A 12,146-nucleotide genomic window follows, 5' to 3' on the forward strand; every position below is an offset into this window, starting at 1 on the left:
ATTTCTTCCCAAGCACGCAAACAGCGATTGTGAACAGGAAAAAAGCATCGCGAACAAGCAAATCCGCATGTTCGCGGAATTTCTGCGTGTTCGCAGAGATTTTTTACCGTTTCGCAGAGATTTGCGTAACGCGATTACGCAAATTACGCCCACCCCTAGTGAATACCCCTAGAGAACTTCTTGGCAGATTGATAAGGGCTCATTGTACCCCATTTAAGTGACTGACCTAACTACCACCCGAACCTAATACACTTGCTGTTAAAGATTGCTTTAAGTCTTGTTTTTCCTCTCCACGACCCAATTTACTTCAGGATGGTATGGAGAGGAGTACAGCAATGCTACAGCCAAACTTTCCATGGCTTCCTTGTAAGCCCTGGAGCTAAATGCGGGTCACTGTCAGAATGTAATGTGCCAACTGCATATGGCCCTATAAAGACTTGCAAATCTTTAATAACAGTTCGAGCGTCAGCCAAGCGCTGAGGCCACACCCATAGGAATCTTTAGTATGAATCCACTGCGACCATGATATACTTGTATGCCCCATCTGAGTGTAAAAAGCTGCAGTGTTCCAAATAGACACATGCAAGTGGTCTTTCTGAAATCAGTAAAGGTGTCTGCTCTGGACACACCACGGTGGAACGCTTCATCTGCTGGCAGATGTCGCAATTTAAGATAAAATTCTTCATCTGTTTTGTTAAACCAGGCCACCAATAGTATTGTTTCAGTAAAGAAACTGTCGCTGTAACTCCTGTGTGTGCAGAACCCAGACCCACGTGTGCAGCTACTTTTAAGCCTACTCTGCAATCCATGTTTGGTGTTACTCTATCCCCCACTCCTGGAATTTGAGCATACGTAATGTTGTTTGCATCTAAGTTGTAGGGGTATTTGAGTGGAAAATGTTTCGGTAAGGCTGGGCTGTTTTTGAGTGAAGCAATGACAACTACAATTATCTGTCCGTCTATTCTCATTTTTGACAAGTGATTTCAGCTACGGCAGCAGTGCGAACTGCCCCCTTTGAGGCTTCATCAGCAAATGAATTCTCTTCAATGTGAATGCCATCACGTTGCTGACTCAGCGTGTGTATCACATGAGCTCTTGGTAGTTCGTTTCTCAACTCAGCTACCTGTTCCCATAGCATTTTATGCTTAATTGTGCCACCTTTTGAGTCTTTAAACCCATTTTGACCCCAGTAGTGTTGATTTTAGTTGTATGACTGGACACAATAAAAAGAATCGCACATAATCAGTGTGGGAAATTCTCGATCCGTATTTATTAGTGCAAGTAATAGGGCTTTTAGTTTTGCCAGCTGAGCCATGCATTCTCCTAGAGACTGTGTCTTCGTATCGCTGGGAAGGAACTTGCTATCCTGCATACATCCTTTTACAATCGCACATGCGGTGCTGTATTGTTTACTTCCTGTGGCCGACTGATCAGATCCGTTTGTGTAAATAATGTATTCATACTGACCTAGAGGTATTATTTCATTTGGGAGAGGATATTCTTGTTCATATTGCAGAAATTCTTGTGTTTTTAGCCTTGGGTCATATCCACATTCTACATCTGTTGCGGTGAGAGAATTAGCCCATTGTGTCCATCTTGGATGTAAAGCTTTAGCATTAGGAACGCTACCCATTGTAGCAGCCTCTAAGGCTGGTACTGAAGTTACAACAATTATTTGTTTCCCCTGAGCCAGTGCTCTTTCTCTTACCACAGTGGTCTGTACAGCTGTCAGTATTTTTTCTGTAGAAACAAAGCGCATTTCAGCGTTTGTGAACAAATGTGATTTTCATGCTATGGGTACCGTTTCGCCTTCATTGAAGGTTAGGTAAGTGTACCCAGATTGACCAGCTATAACTCAGATCACTAGATTGCATACGCATACGCGTGTCTGGAAAGGTTTTGAAGTTATGTCAGCTTGTAGGGAACGAATAATATCTGTGTGTTCCGGTGTCCAATGCCTAACTGAAAAGTCAGATCTGATTAGGTCGTAGAAAGGCTTTACTCTTTCTGCATAATCCAAAATGTATGTTTTGACAATTTTTAAAATCCAAATATGGATTGTAAGTTTTTCAATGATTTAGGAGGTTGGAGCAGAGCACACTTTTCTAAAATGTTATCTGCCAGACTCTTCCCTTCACTTGATAACTCATATCCCAAAAATAGGAAATTGAGGTGGGCTATTTTTGATTCTTTAAATTTTAATTTGTAGCCCTCAGAGGCGAAACCCAAAGTTATGTTGCTCACCCTGATCAAGTGATCCTGTAAATCATCATCCATCAGATACATATCATCTACATAGGACAATGCCTCTTCATCCAAATTTTGAAGTAATTATGTCACCCTAGCGCTGAACAATCTGGGGCTATTCTTCTACCCTTGGGGGAGTCGACAAAATTGATGCTGTGAACCTAGCGTGGATAATGCGGTTAGATACCTGCATTGGCAGAAGAATTTATTTGAGATAATCTAGTGTTGTTTTGTATTTTTTCTGCACAATGTTATTAATTCATAGGGCACTTTGTGCATTCTGTACTGCAAACGTCTTTGTGCATATGTTCAGATGTTGGTAGTCTAAAACTAGACGTGTTTTAAATATATTAGAACGTGGCTAGAAAAAGCTGGTCAAATACTCTTTTCTCCCTTTGGGCAATCCATAACAATTTCAGACGGCCAATTCTTTTCAGCTAAAATGATGTCATAGCCATAAGTCAGGTTCTCCCAAAAGAGACCTTTAACTTTTCTGGGTTTGTCCCCCTTCATTTGGAGTGTTATCTCATGTAACCTATGTGGGACACTTACCCCGTAACAGGTGTTTCCACCGTGATGTGCTCATTCAACTCCACTGTCACAGAAATTCCATCAGGTTCCGGCGAGCCACTGTTACTTCTGCTGCGCTGTCTAGCATCGTCAGAGCCCATTCCCCATTCAGAAGTTGAGTCCTCAGAATTCTATTCATGTCTAACTTTGAGACCTATTACTTTCTTCTTGTTAAATTGAGGTTTTTGTTTAGGTTTCTCTTCTTTCTTAGAAGTGTAGTCTGAAGCGCGTTGCGTGTCCCTGGACTTTGTACGCTCTTCTTGTTTGAGTTCTGACCGTCCTTCTCTCTTGGAGTTTCTTAGTGAACCTTGAAAGGAACAAGAGGAACGTGTATCAGTATCCTGATACCTGTCAGGTTTTATAATGTTATTTCTATTCCTAAGGTTGTATTTCCTCTCGGAGGGTTCCTGTTGAGAAGACCCACTCCTGGATAGACATCTATCCTCTCTAAACTTTTGGTTTTTATTGTTATTATCCCATTTCTTCTTGGGAGAATCAGGTGCTTGCTTGGTGTTCTCTTTTTCAGGGCCACCCAACAGTTGAGGTTTTGTTGCTCTAGCTCCCAAACTATCTCTACCTAATTCAGCATAGGTGTCTGTGATAATTTTAGGTAATTCATGCTCCTGTTGTAAAGGAGTAAAATCCCCCAGGCGCTGGTGTATTGCCACTGCTGCTGCATCCCCTTTTATATTTGCTAATATTATAGCTGATACCTGAGCAAAATTACCTAATAATTTCATCCCTAGGTTCAGCTCCATACTTAGGGCCCGATTCACAGAACTAACTTGAGGCAAAATCCTAAACTTACTACCATTTTGGTATTCACAGAAGGCACTTACTCATTTCGTTATTCACAGAAGTTAGGACTCCTAACTTTAGGACTCCTAAATGCCTTCTGTGAATACCGAAAGTCTTAAAATTAGGATTTTTCTCAGTTTAGGAGTAGAAAAGTTAGGACTCCAAACTTTATAACCCCTAAATGCCTTCTGTGAATACCGAAAGTCTTAAAATAAGGATTTTTCTCAGTTTAGTAGTAGTAAAGTTAGGACTCCTAACTTTAGGACTCCTAAATGCCTTCTGTGAATACCGAAAGTCTTAAAATTAGGATTTTTCTCAGTTTAGTAGTAGTAAAGTTAGGACTCCTAACTTTAGGACTCCTAAATGCCTTCAGTAAATACCGAAAGTCTTAAAATTAGGATTTTTCTCAATTTAGTAGTAGTAAAGTTAGGACTCCTAACTTTAGGACTCCTAAATGCCTTCTGTGAATACCTAAAGTCGTAAAGTTAGGATTTTTCTCAGTTTAGGAGTAGTAAAGTTAGGAGTCCTAACTTTACTTCTCCTAAACTGAGAAAAATCCTAATTTTAAGACTTTCGGTATTCACAGAAGGCATTTAGGAGTCCTAAAGTTAGGACTCCTAACTTCTGTGAATACCGAAATGAGTAAGTGCCTTCTGTGAATACCAAAATGGTAGTAAGTTTAGGATTTTGTCTTAAGTTAGTTCTGTGAATCGGGCCCTTAGTCTGTATTTGTCTTAATATGTCTGGTATTACTGCTAGTGACGGGATACCATGAGTTCTGGTATATATGGCAGCAAAAACTGTACCGCAAGTGGTAAAATCCTCTATCTGGTAAAGTATCCCCATTTGCAAGCAGATTGTTAGCATTCTGTGTTTTTCTTGAGGGCTTGTGTGTGAAAATACTGACCCTAGCTTTGTTATTTTCTGAGCTATCCAGAATGGCATTTGCTCACGTTTAGTGGGAATTATACCCATAATTTTGTATAGCATTTGTGGAGTAATTTTAGTTGTAGAACTCTGAATTTGACATGTTTGTGTAGCTCTTGTTGGCTGAAGTGTAAGTGTTCCCATCACGAACTGTGCCAGGTTTCTGTAAAGTTGTATTATTTCTTTATGAAGTGAACGTAAGTCTGCCACTGGCATTGAGTCAATGTCCAGATGTGGTGTGTAAGCCGCTAAGACTGGCCAAGTGGCTCCATCTCTTCCGAGCAGACCTAGTCTTACTTTGTCTTTTGTGTGGGGGAGGGCACCTTTAGACCAGTATATGTGCCCTGGTACGTAAGCGGAATTTTAATGTCCTCATATGGACAGTATTCATCTGGTGCATCATCTTCAGTGTAAGAATAAAATATATTTGATTGTGCAGCTGCTTGTGGGAATTTAACCCATGAATAGAATACCTCTGTTCTATATGACTCGTGTGCCTCAATCATGAAGGTTACTGACCCACCTCTAGCTGTGACTCTGTAGTCTGTTAGCTTTTGAGTAAGGCCTTTTCTAACATTTTCTGAAATGTTAATTTCACCTTCCTCTTCTCCTCCCCTAACTGTACAAGGCTGTGCTCGCAGAGCAGCTTTCTCTTCAGTCATTATTGAAAAAATTTCAAGGAAGAGTTTCAAGGAAACTGAGATAAGGCTTTATGCACAATAGGAACTATTTGTCCTTCAAGCTTAATAAACATACAGCCAATACTTAGGATATGCCTACTCAGCTGTGCCAGATAGTTCCTTTCCCACTCCAGGCATCTCTGGTGAAATGTGAGTAGGGGTCTCTGAGAATAGCACGACTCAGATTTGACCGTTAAATAAGTGCCAAATGAACATTGGGGGCGCCTTGTCATTTAGGTGCACGTTTGCTCTGAAACGCGTCGGCAAGAAGGACTGTATTGATCGGAGGAGAAGGCCAGTTTCATCTCAATAAAAATTGTTGAAATCACCGGCTGGAGGAGTGCGTCCTTATGTGCAGGGCATGTTTTGGAGAGATGTGAACACGGCGGCCTCAGCCGTGAAGGTTCGCACCACCCGGTAAAATGCATACGGGCCCGTCGTTTTTGAACTATTCAAGATATGAAAACGGCGCAGCTGGTTAATGAATGTGAAACTGGCACTCAAATCTGAGACCCACTGGAGGGTTTTTTATTTGTCCTTTGGAACTGGTTGCAATGCACACAACCCACTGGAGGGTAATAAAGGCGGAAAAGAACCACAAGTCCCAGCGTGCTCTGAAATGTACTCTATTAAAGAAGGCACACCGGAGGCCTATAAATTGGGAAGCAGAAAGCAGGGAACTGTGGGAGCCAGTAAATCAGTGTGGATGCAAGTTGCCTTTGAAAAAGGAGCATGTTTGCTCTGAAACGCGTCGGCAAGAAGGACTGTATTGATCGGAGGAGAAGGCCAGTTTCATCTCAATAAAGATTGTTGAAATCACCGGCTGGAGGAGTGCGTCCTTATGCGCAGGGCATGTTTTGGAGAGATGTGAACACGGCGGCCTCAGCCGTGAAGGTTCACACCACCCGGTAAAATGCATACGGGCCCGTCTGTTTTGAACTATTCAAGATATGAAAACGGCGCAGCTGTTTAATGAATGCGAAACTGGCACTCAAATCTGAGACCCACTGGAGGGTTTTTTATTTGTCCTTTGGAACTGGTTGCAATGCACACAACCCACTGGAGGGTAATAAAGGCGGAAAAGAACCACAAGTCCCAGCGTGCTCTGAAATGTACTCTATTAAAGAAGGCACACCGGAGGCCTATAAATTGGGAAGCAGAAAGCAGGGAACTGTGGGAGCCAGTAAATCAGTGTGGATGCAAGTTGCCTTTGAAAAAGGAGCACGTTTGCTCTGAAACGCGTCGGCAAGAAGGACTGTATTGATCGGAGGAGAAGGCCAGTTTCATCTCAATAAAGATTGCTGAAATCACCGGCTGGAGGAGTGCGTCCTTATGCGCAGGGCATGTTTTGGAGATATATATATATATATATATAACCTACTGGCGGTCACCAGTTAGGACCTAGTTACTATAGGAAAATGGCAACATTCTATTCGCAATAACTTTGGCGCCGATTGATGAATCTTCGTGAAATTTTCAAAACTAATTCTTTGTTGAGATCAGCTCCTATGTTGATGGTGATGCGAGAAGGGGGGGCGAGAAATAAGGTGGGTGCCAAAACTTGTTAATTTCCATAGGAAACTTGAGACAAGGCTACAGGTCGAACGGGTGAACGGAATTACCCCAAGTTTGGAAGGGAGAAGGTTCTTGGTCTAGAAAGCAAGCTGTTGTTTATTTGGTGTAAATCCATTCAGTAGTTTTTGGGAAATATCGAAATTTACAGATATCGATATTTGGGAATTCTCTCATCTGATTGGCTAAGGCGTTACGAGCATGAGCTTGCTGGTGATTGGCTGCGAGCGGTTGCAACTAGGAAGTGTTGGCCGCCATTTTGTGATTCTGTTGAAGCGAGTAAGGGGAAAAAAGGGAGAAAAAAGTGGGAAAGAGGAGGGAAGGAGCACTGTGAGGTTTGTAGGGTGGGTTGGATGTGCTATAGAGGGAGTGTGAAGCAAATTATTTATCCCTACTGGCGTGAAATTTCTGTTTTGCCTACTGTGAGATGGTGCTGAGGTGAGGTGCCGGTACACTCTGGGATGAAACCGTGCATCTAAACTGTGAGCTGAGTGCTGTAAAGTGATGTGCTCTGGGCGTTGTAGCATAGTGGGCGTTGTAGCATATCTGTGCAGGTGGTGTTAATATGCGTTTAGAGTATAGCGGGAGTGGGAAGCAAAGTACTTATTGGTATCGGTATGAAGACTTGGGGATGAAACTGTGAGTGTAAGTCGTGAGTTTATTGCTGTGAAGTGATGTGCTGTGGGCGCTGTAGGATACTGGCCGCTGTAGCATACCTGTGTAAGTAGTGTTAGTGTGCGTTTATTCTATACAGGGAGTGTGAAACGAACTACTCATCTCCATTGGTCTGAAAAGTCGAATGTAGTGTTTTAGGAAGCAGGAATAAAGGAATAATCTTGAAGAATATAATGCAGAAGGTTGTAATGCCAGAGAAGGAAAATAGTAAAATGAGTTGTGTCTCAGAAAGTGGTTGTGTGTAATAAAGGGATGGAGTTTGAAAATTACATAGAAAGTCTCTTTATTTAAGTGCCATAATTGGACCCACTGGTGCAAGAGCCAGGGTTTCCAGCTAATGCAAAGTTGAACCACTTCTGCTGTATTCAAACGTAAGCTCCGGCATCAGTGAATTGTATAGTACATGTTACAGTTGCATGGGAAATAAACAATAGCTATTACACTTGAATGACTCTACATTCTATAAAGAAAACAAAGGTAGGATACGATTTCCACATGTATCGTTTAAGAAAAAAAAATGAAATAAAACAAATTGCAAAATGTAGCCATCAAACTTTTTATGTACCTTGGCAGTGCTTTTTTGTAACAGAAAATTAACAACAGTAGAATAGTTAGCAATCTGTTGTACAGTAGATTCAATGTGGTGCGTGTCAGAATTGGTACTAGTTCTACCCACATTGGAACTTTGAGGATGAATACAAACATTTCGCATCTGAGAATCACATTCAGTACCTTTGTAGTCAAACCGTACATTATTGTCTTCAGCTGATTCAAAAAAACATTCTTGTGTAGAGAGCTAAATCATGGAGCTTAGACAAACTCCAATTGCTTCTGCTGTAGTCAAATCGAAGCTCCTGCATCAGTGAATTGCACAAAGTCGTCTTTTTATATTTTTATCGTGAGGTTCTGAGCAAACGCTGACTTTGAGTAAAATTGCGTGAAAGGGCTTTGTGGATAACAGGCAGGCAGAGAGGTGAGTGCACAAAGAATAGATGTGGTTTCTAAATAGGTGTCAGCTTTAGGTCAATTTTGGAAGTAAATAGCGTATTTGCATAGGCCATACATCACCGATTCCTGGTTAGACTGGAGACGTAAGGGGGAATAATGAGGATAGAGTTCAAATGTCTGAGTATACTTCGAAAGTTATTATATCAAAGTAGTAGGATTGAAGTGTATTATAAAAAATGTAAAGGAAAAAGTGAAAAAAGATGGAAAAAAATCCATTCAAGAATAATGTGAGTTTCTTACAAGTCTTGGAGATTCCAGTCCAGAGGTTCTTTAGCTGCTTGAGATGCGTAATGTTCCAAGAGACTATTGTTGCCATCGTGTGAGAAAAGCGAAGCAATCCAATTCATATCCTCGAAGGGACAGTAATGTTGGAGCGGTAATTTGAATGGGCAGGCAATCTGTGATGTTGTGAAAGGTCGCACGTTGCAGGAGATCTTTCGCAGCTGCACAGAAATCCCATTGCACTGTGATTACTTTTTGCATTGCATTCGCCATTTCTCCGCTGCCAGAACAATCACGTTCATGGTTTTCAAGATACTCTATTACCTGCTGGATATCTAGAGCGATTGTTGAGATGTTGGCAAGGCATACATCCATTCGCCAGTCGAATGGGCAAGTTTTGCAATCAAATGATGGTTGTATGCATATTGCATAAGTGTAGATAAATGTTATGTTGCAGCTAGCTCCGATAATAGATAGAGGCAGGCAGCCGAAAAGTTTTTCCGTTTTTTTACAGTATTGATGTAGCTTGGCGTAGAGGCGTATTCTATCGGACATAGTTGTTACCATAGAGAGCATAGCCATTTCTAGAAGTAGAATTAGTAGTAGGATGGCCGCAAAGAGGGTGAGAATTATGGGCACCAGAGATGATCGAAAGAATGTCTGAATGTAGCCTGGTATTAAAAGAAGAACAGTTTGAAAGCCTGTTAGAAGGCTGTAGGAGACCGTGTTAAAAAAGTGTGCCAGACCTTGAGTGTGACATGTGCTGAAAATTGTGTTACCATTCACAAAGTGTAATTGGTGGTTCGTATTTAAAAGGGAGTGTATTTTATTTGAAGTTCGTGGTTTCTGCAGTCAATACATTTCTTTTGCAGAGGTGAGGGAGACTTCTATTCTGAACAAAGGCGCTTTTAGTTTGTTTTGTTTCTTGAAATGTGTTTTCAAACTAGGAATTGAAGGCCAAGTTGAAGTTTGGGAGTTAGTTTGTGTGGGTGGGAATAGATATTGCCACAGGAAGTTACTGTGTTTGAAACAGTAAGGACATGCGGTATGCCAGCTCATATTCCGTAGGAGTGTATGTTATTGAGAAGCAGATAACTGTTGTTAGAAAGCTGTGTGAATGTTGGTGTGATTGTGGGAGTTGGCGTCCTTTTAAGAAAGGACGCAAGATTGGTGGCTGTAAGCTTAGAAGCGCCGTGTAGTTGGACATTCTTGGATAGTAATGAATGACTGCCATTGTGGTCGCACTATTTACCTGTGAGAAAAACTTTTTATGCTCTTTAAGACAGCGATATGTAAATGGAATAAGCCACTGCTCGTGAATAAACGCGCTACCTTATACAATCATATTCAAAATGACAAACAACATGTGCACTTAGCAGACTCAATGACACTACATACTGTGGGAACCGTGGCTAGCCATGTATACAAACTAAACATGGCATGGCACCTCTGCCTCACTATGCAGAATGCGGGGAGAGATGAGAGCAAAGTATGTGCGAAGGTGGCAAGTAATTCTTGATTATAAAAGTATACAATGCAAAGTCTTGAGGGGATGTGCCGGACAGACTTGAGTATGCAGAGCACAGACATGTACATGTCAACATACACTGATGGTCTATTGGGTGAAGTGGACAGTGGACGCAACCATGATAGTACAGTAGGGAAGATTACGGAATGGTAGCGTGTACATGCCTCCTCCCCCCCAAATGTTTAGGGAAGTGGGCTGGCTCGCCATACGCAAGGCTAGCGCAGGGGTGTGAATAAAAGGTATGTTTCTTTGGGTGTGGTTGTCTGCCAAGTCTGCACAGCTTACACCGCCATGAGGCTGATGCTGTGAGCGAAGGTGGGTGCGTGAATGATGCTCTCAGCCTGCTGGTACTCAGAAACCGTCATGGCCGCTGTGACGCATATATGCCCCACAGTTACCCTTTCGACACCACTGTATGTGAAAGAGGGCCGACCACGTGCCAGCGGAAGGTCCTGGGCGAGGTCTGCGAGCTCGGAAGGCTCCTGAGATTAACGCTGGCTACCGCGACACAGGCACACGGAGACCAGCCTGAGACCCAGGAGCGTGGAGTGTTCTGTATAATAGTAACACAGTAGTCCGACAGGTACCGACAGTGGAACAGTGTTTTGATACCATAATGAACGATGTTAGAACTGTATATGAGAGTGGAGATGAAGGTACTCCCTTCGACGAGCTGCAACCAACTCTGGGTCCCTACAGTGGAACGGTGTCTTGATCCCATAATGGATGATGTCCGCTATTACCTGCTGCTGAGTTTTCAGTGAACTCCTTCCGTTGAGGTGCATCAGACTCTGTGCTTCCGTAGCTAATTGCTGCACATGATTATTGGGCTTGGTTGACTGCAGTCGGTGGAGTACACCGCGGCACAGTAGGTCGGAACAGTGAAACGGGGTCTTGATTCTATGACTGAGTATGTCAGAAGTTAAAGACTGTGATGATTTCGGTGTACCCCCTCCAATCAGGTGCAACCAACTCTAGGTCCAAACAGTGGGACGGTGTATTGATCCCACAATGGACGATGTTAGAACTGCATCTGCAAGTGGAGATGGAGGTACTCCCTTTGACCAGCTGCAACCAACTCTGGGTCCCAACAGTGGAACGGTGTCTTGACCCCATAATGGATGATGTCCGATATTACCTGCTGCTGAATTTTCAGAGAACTCCCTCCGTTGAGGTGCATCAGACTCTGTGCTTCCATAGCTAATTGCTGCACATGATTATTGGGCTTGGTTGACTGCAGTCGGTGGAGTACACAGGTCGGAACAGTGAAACGGGGTCTTGATTCTATGATTGAGGATGTCAGAAGCTAAAGTCTGTGATGATTTCGGTGTACCCCCTCCGATCAGGTGCAACCAACTCTAGGTCCGAACAGTGGAACAGTGTCTTGATCCCACAATGGACGATGTTAGAACTGCATTTGCGAGTGGAGATTGAGGTACTCCCTTTGACCAGCTGCAACCAACTCTGGGTCCCAACAGTGGAATAGTGTTTTGATGCCATAATGGATGATGTTAGAACTGCATCTGAGAGTGGAGATGAAGGTACTCCCTTTGACCAGGTGAAACCAACACTAGGTTGCAACAGTGGAACGTTGTCTTGATTCCACAATGGAAGATGTCCGGTATTACATTCTGCTTAATTTTTACAAAACTCCTTCCGTTGAGGTGGATTAGACTCTGTGCTTCTGTAGTTAACTGCTGCACATGATTATTAGGCATGGTTTATTGCAGTTGCTGGAGTACACAGTGGTACAGCATGTTCGAACAGTGAAACGAGGTCTTAATTCTATGATTGAGGATGTCAGAAGTTAAAGTGTGTGATGATTTTTGTGTATAGCTTCTGATGAGGCACAACCAACTCTAGGTACCAACAGTGGAATGGTGTCTTGATCACACAATGGACGATGTCCGATATTTCCT

Source organism: Triturus cristatus, chromosome 1_2 (genome assembly GCF_964204655.1).
Source record: "Triturus cristatus chromosome 1_2, aTriCri1.1, whole genome shotgun sequence".
Lineage (NCBI taxonomy): Eukaryota > Metazoa > Chordata > Amphibia > Caudata > Salamandridae > Triturus > Triturus cristatus.